This window comes from Epargyreus clarus, unplaced genomic scaffold (genome assembly GCF_041222505.1).
Source record: "Epargyreus clarus isolate Ecla_fem2 unplaced genomic scaffold, WU_Ecla_fem_2.2 ptg000001l, whole genome shotgun sequence".
NCBI classification, from domain to species: Eukaryota; Metazoa; Arthropoda; class Insecta; order Lepidoptera; family Hesperiidae; genus Epargyreus; species Epargyreus clarus.
Window position 1 is genome coordinate 4,980,087 of NW_027332209.1, and position 12,871 is coordinate 4,992,957.

Consider the following 12,871-nt stretch of genomic DNA (forward strand, 5'->3'; position numbering starts at 1 on the left):
ATGGAAGACCAACGCGTACGTACGGCTTTTCATTAAACGTGCATTTATATCAACAGACAATGCATATGTCGGATAGGCCGGAGCAAGTGATGGAAAGTGATCGCGTTTTGTGCGTAGTCATCATATCAAATATAAATAGAGATTTTTTTATAAAACAAGCCGTGACTACAGGGGATAGTGTTTTTCGAGTGTACATTTTACGTCCTACAAAACTTTTAACGGATTTTAACAAACGAGGCATCGTTGAATTAATCTTAATTGTGAGAGTGACATAGGTTATATTTTTAAGCAGTCGGGATTTGGTTTGTACAAGAATTCTTTAGTGAATGTGTGGCTTTTAAATTTGCGATAACATATGCGTGGAAGCACAGAAATGGAATAAAAATGCCTGGATGTAAATGATTATTTCAATGGATTGTACGTGTTGGTCATACACAAAGGTTGCATCAAGGTGTGCGAGTGTGTAATAAGATAATGTGATTTTAATCATCTGTTGTCAGTCATCATGTTCTGAATGAAGTACATCAACTGACCTTATGCTCCCTTGATTGATATAATTATTAAGAAAGTATTATAACTGGTTATGTTATGAATTCCCATCCGAATATCGGTTGGGTTGGACTAATAGTCCTCGCTTTATCCTCTGGATATCGCAAGAGGCGATTTATTTTAGGAGAAAAGTAGCCGAGATATATTATCTACTGTGATAATAACAACAATAAGTTATTTATGATTAAAATTATGTTAAAAAGGAAGTATGGAAGTGAAACTTTGGCGTTTAGCAATTGATGTGGACTGTTGTATGTAACTTGTTAAGTCGAGACTCGAGGAGCTTCTTCAAACCATATATGGGGTTGGAAGGTTATCAAAGGGGCAAAACCTTTTACCAGTTGGACTGATGACCTAAAGAGGACGGCGCAGATTAAGGGAGGCCCTTATCCAGCAGTGGGTTTTCAATGGCTGACGGATGGATGGAAGTGTCACTATAGTTACCTCAATCTATAGCACCTACCTAACGGCAGTGATAGCCTAGAACGGCAGTGATAGCCTAGTGGTTAAAAAACTCGTCCTCTCGATCGAGGGGTCCGAGGTTCAAATCCCAGGCAAGGACCTCTTATTTTTCTGAATCATGTGCGTATTATAAATTAATTATCACTTGCTACGGTGAAAGAAAACATCGTGAGGAAACCTGCATTCCTGAGCGATTTATAAAGAAAAAAAAATCTCAAAGGTATGTGAAGTCTACCAATACGCACTTGGTCAGCGCGGTGGACTATGGCCTAATCCTTCCCATTCTGCCCGAGAAGAGACCCGTGCCCAGCAGTGGGACAGTAATGGGTTGATATTGATGATAGTACCTACATCTAAGAGAAGGAATCTTGAAAAAAGGGGCATCACACATTTAGTTTGCAGAACCATTTTGCTGATAACAAGACAAGGCGCTACTATTTACTTTAAGCGACTTAAGGAAATATGTAAGCAATGCACGTAACAGTGGGTCAAGAGAACGATGTTTCAATGTCGGTAGGTAAATGACTTAACAAGGTTGTATAGCGTTTGATAGCGAAACGGAAATACGTCTTTCTTGCATTTAAATGTAGATAATTTGATTTTTTTAAAGGACATGAAAATAGAAGAGTAAAAAGGCGTTGTAGAAGGAATAAAAGTTGTGCGCAGTTGACAAATTATACCTAGTGAATTTTTCAAATGGGCCTTCAGGGCCAAATTCGAAACTATAGGGAATAGCGAAAAATGCTGAAAGGAGTTATGAGGCCGATTTTGATAAAACCTAAAATTTCATCATTCGTTTTTTTAATATCTTATGCCCTATTGGGATTCATACGAGTTCATTTTGAAAAATAAAGTCACATCCAATATTATTACGTCATCGGATAGTGTCTCTTATCCTGATAAGTGACACTATCCGATCAGTTGATCCTGATCAAACTGTATATGAATTGTTGAATATGTTGATAAGTCGACCTACATATACAAATATACTTGCACATATTTGCATATTTTTTAATCATAATAAGCTTTGGGATTGTTTTATTTATAGGGTGAACAAATAGGTAAGTTAACGGGTTTTATTACCACACACAGGTAACTTGTAATTTTTTAAATAACTCTCTCACCAAAAAGTACACATAGCTGCAATCAAAAGTCTGTATTTTCGACTTTTTAAGTTATTCACGTCTGGTATGGATGTTTTTTTCTTTGCCTAGATTTTGTAGTAATCTGATATTAAGTCGGGAGTGATCTACGATGTAATAAGCTTGTTTGAAAGACTCGTCTTCATTGATCAGTCTCAGGAAATTACTGTCAGAAAATATAGACTCAAGCAGTGAGTTCTTTTCTTTATTAAATTTGAAGGAAATTGTTTTATCCATGCATAAGAGCCTTAGACATGCTACTATAACTATCAGTTATCGACTATTTAGCTGTTTTTAGTAAGATAGAAATATCAATCAAATGTTTCACCCCCCAGAAGTTTGAGCATCGGTTGCAGCTACTTGTGTGACGATGGTCGATTCGGCAAAATGAAAAAGAAACAAATTCAAAATTTATAGTCGCTAAAAAGTGAGTTTTAGATATTGTAAGCTAACGCAGTAAGTTGTCATAACGTGATGCCAGCATCAGTGTTGTTACAGCAAAATCCATCCGAAGGTGTAGTGGGCGTCAACCATCGCTTAGACAAGGCCCAACCGTGGCACCGCGCATAGATAATACTTTGATCGGGTTCATTAAGAGATCCCACGTAGAATCTTCCGTACGTATACGTAGCGCCAAATAAGTTTATACAAAATGAACAGTACGGCATTCTGGATTTATTTTAACACTAAAAATATGTATACAGATTATTCCTTCCTTCCATCCTTTTTATTCAGTTCCCTATGCCTGTAAGTCGGAGGAAAAACCATCTCTATTGAAGGGAAGTAATTAAAGTTTATAGAGTCAATCAGGGAAAGGAGTTAAACATTCGATCTATTTTCGTCCACTTTATTTGTACTAAAACTGCAGTAAACTTGCTTTTACCTTCTTTTATGGATACATTATAGTGTGAGTACCGAATATTTTTGGCGTTTTATTTATTTATTTATTTATTCGGGACTACCAACATAAGATACAGCAGTGACTATCATATACAGTACAATCATATCTATTATCTTATTGGGTAACTGTTCTTACTATGACAGGTAATCACAACATGCGTTGAATGTATATACATACTTAAAATTACTATTAAACTATTAAACTATGTAGCTATAACTAATAACATTAAAATAAAAATAAATATAAATATAGGTACGTCAAAAATTTGGAACTTTTTTGAGCTTGGCTAAATAGGTGGAGAAACCATCGTGGTGTACATCGAGGTCTAAGATCTTCGTAGCTAGTTTATTATACAGACGGGCCACGCGGACCATCGGTGCATAACGACCGAGATTAGACCTGAACTGCTTAATGTGGAATAAACTGCATGGTTTTCTGGGTATCCTGGCGGGAACGTTGTATTGCAATCTTTTTAAAAGTGACGGACAATCGATAGCACCATTTATCAACTTATACAAGAATAGTAAATCTAATTGAGCTCGTCGTGTTGATAACTCCTGCAGATTAAAATATTTTAGTCTCTCTTTATATGTTTTTATAATTCTTGGTACTTTAAAACGGTATGTCAAGATACGAGAAAATTTCTATTGAACCCGTTCGATTCTATTTCCGTATATATTATACGGACGCGTTGACGACAGGAATAGCATTTATAGAATAGGTAGACACTCTACCTAATATACAGAGGTATATAATATATATATTCCGACATCCTGTAACGATGTATTCACGCTTTTTGAAGCAACGTACATCTGAGGAACAAATAAATCATGTAGAGACTCTAAACGTATCCAACATAAAACCAATTTTGAACTCTACATCCCTTCAAATTTGAATCAAACTGCTATTAATAAATTCTGTAGAGGAATGGGATGTTCCTCGTAAAGCATAGCTTCCGTATGTAGAGACGCTCAATATATGCGCTCAATGAAACTCTCTATTTATGATGATAGAGTCGCTTATAGAGTATGCGTTGCAGAGGAACCGAGATGAGGAATTTCATCCGCATCATAATGACGGATTAGCGGTGTGAAAACGGCGGTTAGTAGAGCATCACTTGCTCTATCAGCATTGATAATCACATATTTATGTGATTGTTAGAGATAAACAATAAATCTTAAATTATACGTTGAAAATCTTCCATCATAAAAATACCTGTCTTTAAATTAAGTACTAGTTTATTAAGCTATTGTTGATAAAGATTCCTGACGCTATGTGATGGGGTTTATAATTTTGATTAAAGTTACAAAATATTTCATCATCAGTCATCAGTTTGCAGGTTTCCTCACGATGTTTTCCTTTGCCGTTTTAGAAAGTAATAATTAATTTCTAATACGCACATAATTTCGAAAAATTGGAGGTGCGTGCCTGGGATTTGAACCTCGGACTTCTCGATCGAGAGGCCGAGTTTCTTAACCCCTAGGCTAAATATTTAGTTACATGTAATTATTAAATTTTCATTATGCATACTTATTGCGCTATTTAATCTGCACGGTCTTAAAGGTCATTTTATAGGCATAAAAATACTAGTAACTATCGATCGTATACCTGAAAAATATCCAAAAATTTAAAACAAATATTCTACCTAGCTCGCCATAAGCAACTAGGTCTGAGGAGTAAAGTGAGTGAGGCGATGATGGTATTACAATCGAGTTAGGACTGCTACCATCTTCTACACTAATATTATAAAGAGGAAAACTTTATTTTTTTGTTTGGTTGTAATGAATAGGCTCAAAAATTACTGGACCGATTTTAAAAATTCTTTCACCATTCGAAAGCTACATTATCTACGAGTAACATAGGCTATATTTTATATGAAATATATTTGTTAATGGTTTTTGAGTCGGTACAAAGTTTGCCGGGTCAGCTAGTCCATTATAAAAATTTATTCGAATTAAAGAAAACTTGTGATAATGCGGGTCGATACACGGGTTTACATTAACATTATCGATTTATCTTATCGATTATTCAAACACTCATATTTAGGGCTGACACACAAACCCGCGTTAGAAAATCGCAAGCGTAAATAAGCGTATAAAATAGTGTCGCAAAATAAAATCAGTAATCGTCTTGCTTCCACTACAGTCGAAGTCGTAAACAGTGACGTATACAACAAATTTGAGGAATTGTTAAGAAAAAGGAACATTAAAATTATTCGTCATGACACGTCACTTTCCTAGAAATTAACTGTGAAATAATCAACAAATACCCGATATGTATGACGTCACATCTCGGAAATGCGCACACGAATCACTTCCGAGATTTAGCGACGCGTGAAACGTGCTCGCAGATTTAGGTGACGCATTCGTACGAGATTGTGCATCTACCCTTACACCTTTCTAAACTTTCACACCTATCTGTTCTAATTTTTGTTCACACTACTAATTGATTCAATGCGATTATGAGAACGATGATTTCAATTGAAATTGTACAACAAAAAATACATGTATCTACTACTACTTATTTTTGTTTTGAAGTGTTATAAAAAGTGGAGTGAAAAGTACTTAATAACGAAGTTAAGTACAATATTCAAATTATCGTTCTATTTACATAGTTCAACTATATAAATTCTTGGAGTTATTAGCGTAAATATTATTGATTTGTAAATCCTATTATTGATTTACTATTAACAAGAATATTTACATTGTGAACCGGTCAAAGTCCGAAGGATTAATTAATTCAAAATCTCATAGTGATTCAATCATTAAGAGAATATAATAACTGTTTATTGTTTATGGCACGTGTGTGTACCTACATTGCTCGATTATTTTCTTGTCATGTCTTGTCATGTTAGTTACGGCTGAAAATAGAACTAAAGGGGGTTACCATTTTTATACCCAAATATAGTCCGCGTAAAACTGCTAGTCCGCTTTGAATACAGAAATGAATCGCGTCGCCATAGCAAATTGTATGACTACACCTGCTCGCAATAACTTCAGAGCGGACTAGCAGTTTGCCACGGAATATATTTAGAAATAACTTCCGTATATTAAAACGCAATGGAATAAATTTAAAATTTTTACACAAACTTGTATTTCTTAACATATATTACACACCACAACATATATAACATATTTATACACTTCCTACCTCAAAAATGTCTCGGTGAAGTATTGTTGGGGTTGGTAGCACCTTTGTGTGACCCGCTGTTAGGAACTGGTCCCTTCTCACGACTGGGATAGGCCTGAAGCTTACTTCACCACGCTGCACCAATGCGTATTGGTTGAGGTACAATAATCCTATTTTTTTCTAACCGGCCATAAGGCCTACGATTAAGCCTAAAAACTGCTGTCCGTTTTTTGTTATTGAAAGGGAGGGAATTTTGTTAACTGCTGCCCTATGATAGCAATCGGGACCATTTGATTAGTTTAAAGTGTCCTTCAAGGCACGGAAGCGCTAAACAAATTTGAGAAAGTTAGCTAGGGTTTTTCTATACACCCTATTCGTATTATGCCTGTACCTAGGTAGGTTCAATGTAATACGATATAAATGCTTTAATAAGGTTAAGTACTAATGACCTATGCGATCTAGCACTATTCGCTACATGTGTGAACCCAGATTAAATTTTAATGCACGAGGCACGGTGATGCGATGAATTGAATTATCCTGTTACCCACACCTGTCCCAAGGGAACCGTACAGAAGGTCAAATATATGATCATAATATATCCTGCCACCAGGCTTGGTGAGGCGCAGTTACTGACGTAATTTGTAATGCAGTTTGATGTACAAATGGATTGAAGCGGCTATTAGTAATTTTAAATAAGGTAACTACCAAACGGATAGGAATTTTTGATGAAAAACGGCGGAAACTTATTTGTAGTTCTTTTTTTACTATGTGTGTCCATAGCATCCGTACAGGGAATTCTGGTGTGGGGTTGTGAGTGTAAAAAGCGTTTAAAATTGTCAAACCATTTCTTTCCCATTGCTGGGGTTGTCTCCTTACAAAATGTAAGGAATTAGCCCGAAGTACGCTACGATGACCATTCCGGCATTGGTAGATTTCACACACATGAGAATTTTATTTAAAGAACTCTACGTTTTGAACCCAATTTGCATTAAAGTGTAACAGCCTTAATCTTCCTAAGGCTGTTACACTTAATTACTTTAAGATCCCTGATGTATTTTATACTAAAACCTTCCTTGTAAGATAAGCTTCGAAATAACCAAAACTTCGTTCAAATTGCATCATTAGTTTCTGAGAAAATAGGGCACACACAAGTTTACATACATACATAACAGTCGAAAACATAGCCTCCTTTTTAGAAGTCGGTTAAAACGATATTTTTTTTATATTTTGTTATCAAATATAAATATAAAATCACATAAGCTAGGTATACGATAACTACACAATAATGTATTAGTAAAAAAGCTTAGATGAGTAAAATACATAGATTGATCACTCCTAACAAGAAAATGTAACCGGTTATAGAATTGAAAATGTTACTTGCACAAATTAAGAGTATTGACGACGTAGGATTAGTTATTTATACGTAAAATTTCTATAAAAATTATTTATATTTGGCAAGAATTAAAAAAATAAATGATATAATCATTCTTTTGTGGCATTCAATTTCAAGGCGGTGAGGTATCTTTCTATTTTACTCATCAAAGGTAGAAAGTGAAAAATCGTAGAAAATCGTAAACATTGTGAATGTAGAAAGTGTTCCAGTTTTTGCGAACGTAAACGCTAAGTAAACCTACTACGTAGTAAAAACATATAAAAAAGATTTCGCGTGCGGCTTTATGTCACGGATTTGTACGTTATGGCACAAAATTGTATATGATTTCCTACAAAGCCTTTAAGTCAACTATGAAATTGCTATCAAATATTGTTTTGGTTCTCTTTTATCAATTGTAGACGTAGCAAAGGATTGCGAAGTCGACTTAATACTGTAGATATAACTCCAGATAGAAATAATCTTCCTGACATTTTAGTTCTATTTGACAATGATGCGTTGCTACTTACTAACCTTGAGGACTAAGTTGTAACGTCTCGTATAAATGCCTCCTGTAAGGAAGACGAAATCACATGCCTATAAGCACAACGGCAACGTTTATGATAGGAAAAACACACAGAAATATTTCATGTAGTATACAGAACTTTTAATTCATACTTTAATCGTAATACAAGTAAAAAGAACTAAATCAAATGACCCTTGAATTTTTAACTCTCCCCCAATTCCCGTTGGTACAAATAAACCTGAAATAGGTACGGACAAAATGCTAGACTAACCTAAAAATAGACACTTACAAAGCGTGAACCGACCTACATTCGTCGGTATATGTCCCAGATGTCCTGTCGCCTTATGGCATTAATGGTACAATTACGCAATACAGCGGACATTTAGAACAAGGATTAGGTACTTGTTCCACTGATGACGAGACGCGATGAGCTATTGATATCCTGAAAGACGAATTGAAAGAATCAGCCGCTGTAATACTTTTAATTGTTAGTAGCCCAACTGATACAACCAACTTCATATACTTACGTAGATTTAAAGTCATTAATATGTCAACCACACAAGCGATGCTACTTCTGGGGTCTCAAATATTATACCGGACAAATAAAAGGACACGATAAAAAGGCTCCAAAAAGGAATCTGCTTTACTCTTCGATACAGATCGCAGCAACGCTACTGCTATTTTAAGCCGAAAATAGTGTAATGTGCCAGTAATGGCATCACATCGAATCAAAGGGCTCTCCACTTCAAATATGACAGTAAAATAGCAGCAGGACCGTCCACAACTTTCTATTGTCTGAATTTTCTTCATGAGGTCTGTTAAGTCTATGAGTCTACGTAAATTCTTCGTGTTAGGTAGTCTCATAACATCCCATTTTGAAAAGAGACTTGTCCCATTCTTATTAAATTCAGAAATTTGTTCATCGTATCTCTAAGAATACGACAAGTCCCAAAAGAATGATTAAGACCGGGTATACAACATCAGTTCCTCTCGTTACCGTCGTTAAAAATGTTCAATTGATTAAAGCTTTAGCCCGAGGGCTCCAAACCGCAATGCTCAAAGCAAACTCGCTTTTCGCTGCAATCCTTATCTCAAATTAGCAGCTCTAAATAAGCCGAAATTTGCAATTATGCTTGTTTGTTTGTTATATGTGTGTTTCGTGGCCCTTCCTTACAAAACGGTGACCGAAATAAGCAATGATTGTTTGACAACATAAGTTAACAATAAAACACAAGGAGGAACCACTAGAAGTGAATATTTCAAATAAATGAAGAAATATTATGAAAACGAAAAATTCGATTGCTTAACAATATAGACAATGTTGTTTCCACAATTTATACGGATCCAATGACGCGTCATATGTTAAAATCCGTCAAGCGCTATGACATGGGGCTCCTCAAAAAAGGTGTAAAAAGAGCTCTCCTCCAAAGCCGGCGATGCATTGGCGACTCCTCTGGTGTTGCAAATGTCCATAGGGGACGGTGACTGCTTTCCATCAGGTAGCCCGTCTGCTTCATCGTTTAGGTATAATTATAAAAAAGCCGTCTGTGTTGCAGGGCGTGTGCACAATGAGACATACATAAAACCGAAGAAATACATACAGTGCCGTCGTAGGAACAAATGATTTGCGGTTCCGCCATCACGCACGGTGGCGCACTCACACTCGCCTGTTTCTTGCGTTATCCAGGTCAGCATGAGATTTTACGTTTTGACAAAAATGACTATTTTTGTATTTGTTTACGTATTTGCCCATACATTTCCAATCAGTGCCCCTACCGGACTATATCAGAACTGATTGGAAAAATATGGGAAATACGTAAACGAATACTAAAACACTTTTTATGTCAAAACGTTAAAACTCATACTAAGGGTACTGGATACAAACCCTGAATGCGATTAGTTTGCGGATGAATGGACGAAATTATTGTCAGTGTGCCTGCGATACTGCGAGCGAGATGTATCACTGGCTTGTTAATTAATGTAATTGGTTTTGCACCGTATTCGTTAAAGTAAAATAAAATAATAAAAATAAAAATATAATCCTCCGTAGTAAACACACTATATAGTTACATTATAATACATGTGCTACATATTTCTTGTGTACGACGGCCTTTAGCTGTCCACTGGTCCACATTTTACATTGTCGGATAAAACCAATCAACATGTCGCGGAAAGATCTCTATGAATTGCATAATTATTCACATGAGTCAATTTTAATTTATTGCTACATCCGTAAGATGCGTAAGAAACTAAGGATGTATGGACTGGAAGGTGGATGTAGTTTAAATTTGAGGTAAGGATAAACCAATTTAACGTTTGATTAAAAACAATTGACATTTATTTGGAACGAATTACCATTATTGCTTATTGTGTTTAAATGGCATGAATTGATTTAAATTTTAGAATTATATATACAGTAATAATACAGATAAAGTTATAAAAATAAACCTTTTTATACGTTCATAAGCTTACTGCCTGGCCCAGGGCTTGCCGCCTCAAACTTAAAGAACAAGTATAGAAATGTATGAAGCATAAATCGCGTCGCTTGTCGCTAATCCTAACGCTGTTTGTCCACCGCCACCGTCACCGAGACGATACCGATTATTAATGACGGCGCCGAAGTAGGGTACATACATTTACTATAGCCGCTTGTCCACCGCTCGTCCGTCACCCGAGCACCGTCATCGCGGCCGCCGATATTTCGAGTAAATCGGCGTGACCGCTAGAACGGCACCGAGATTTTGACGGGCCGATGTGCCGGCAATATAAAACACATAGGAACTTGCACACACTGCGTGCGTGATAGCTGGAACAAAATAAGCCGCCGATATCGGTCGCGGTAGACAAACTATCGCCGTCATGACATATTAAAATCGGCCCAAAATAATCTCGTTCTCGCTATCGGCTCGGTGACGGTGCGGTGGACAAACGACCTAAGTCTGTGCAGTGTAGTACAAGTTTTACTGATGTATGTGTAATTTACACATATAAAAAAGGATTATACGCTCACAGTCAGTCTAAAAATAATGTTTGATTGTGTTGTATAATTTGAGGAAGTAAGAATTCTTGATCATTTTCTTTTCAGTTATTTTGTTGTTGGTAAAACCGTTTGTGGTGCGACTCCGAAGGCACCACAACAAAAATAACAATAACATTGGTGTTAGCACAGATATGTACGGGTTTGAAGGGCGTGGTAACGAAAATATACTTATCCGAGGAATTCCACCTACTAATCAACCTACTTAGATAATAATAACTGTGACGGACTGCTGATTAAAGATTAAATGCGGCTTTAAAATACATATAAAGTAGCCATTGCTAACTATGCCCTAATACGAGTAATAATGTCGTACCGGTAAAATGTCAAAGTGTATATATATATATATATATAAATTATATAATTATATATACATATATCTACTATATACTATATGTATCTACTATATTATATTAAAATAATTCGTAACTACATATTTTGAATTTGATTTTTTTATGTTATCGAATAAAATATTTGCACTCTTTTTACTTGCACACTAAAACGATAACACAGACGGCAGTAAGCTGAAAATAATCACATATTTTACAATACTTACGTAAATACAATAAATTTACTACTACAGCTGTGCATTGTACAATTATCTCCCATTTGTGCCCAAGGCATGCGTGACCGCTCGGTGCAATGACAATTAAACCTTATTGGACGTTTATGGGGTTTCATAATGCGGGTCACATAACAAAGTTGAAATAATTGAAATGTTATTTGTAAATGCATTGAGAATTGTATTTATCCAATTACACCCAAAACTAATAAGGCGTTTGAAGGGTTGTGTTCAGTGGTTTGATTTTTATCAGTTCAGTGAACGTAATGCATAAATTGGGACTGCTTTTGAAAATTAAATATTATTTATAATGGTGAACCATTATGGCCATTGCTGGACACAGAGCGTAGAGGGAGAGGAGCCAATGATTCTATCCAAATGCATATTGCTGGAGGTACTTTTATTAAACGTTTTGTTAAATTCTTAGACATGAAGGTATTGTCGTAATATTTTTCTTTTTGACACATTGTCATTAAGATTACAAATAAGTATGTAATGACATCTGTAATCAACCCTAGATAACATCAGTATCCCGAGCGAATCCCACACACGCCTTGCTATCCCGATGATTAAGCTGGAAATCCGGATAAGTATATTTCCGTTACCACGCCCTTCAAATCCGTACATATCTGCGCTAACACCACTGTTATTGTTGTTGTGGTGCCTTCGGAGTCGCACCACAAACGGTTTACCACCTACAAAATAACTAAAAAAAATCAAGAATTCTTACTTATCCTCAAATTATACAACACAATCAAAATATATTTTTAATAAAAGATATATAAGAATGTGATCGCCTACTTAAAACATCCAAATACAAAGTACCTACCCATATCTTATTTACTTGAGTAATTACGATCGGTAGAAGAAGCTAAATCTCGTTCCAAAACGATTAATCACTCTTTTATCTTAGAGGCCATCTTGACAACAGCAAAAAGTGTAAATCTTAATTACTGATCTCGGTAAAGAAGCAAAAAGTAATAAGCCCAAAATGTAATAATTTATTTTTAAAAGGCAATAAATGTGATAAGAAAAAATTCTAATAGACTATCTTTAACAAGTAATTAATTTAAAAAATCAAAAACCCGACTGCACCAAAAAGGCTGAATTAGAATTTCCAAAAGCAGTGAAATAGGCATTTCATTATTTTTATCCAACAAGCCTGATACAAAATTTCACAGTGTTTGCTTCAAA

The 12,871-nt window shown here is 35.6% G+C and overlaps 1 protein-coding gene across 2 annotated transcripts in view; it reads right to left on the reverse strand.

Annotated features, from left to right (window-relative positions):
• Nucleotides 1-12,871, reverse strand: part of LOC140743556 (G-protein coupled receptor moody) — a 69,067-nt gene that overhangs the window by 37,217 nt on the left and 18,979 nt on the right. The gene's annotated exons all lie outside the window — the stretch shown is intronic.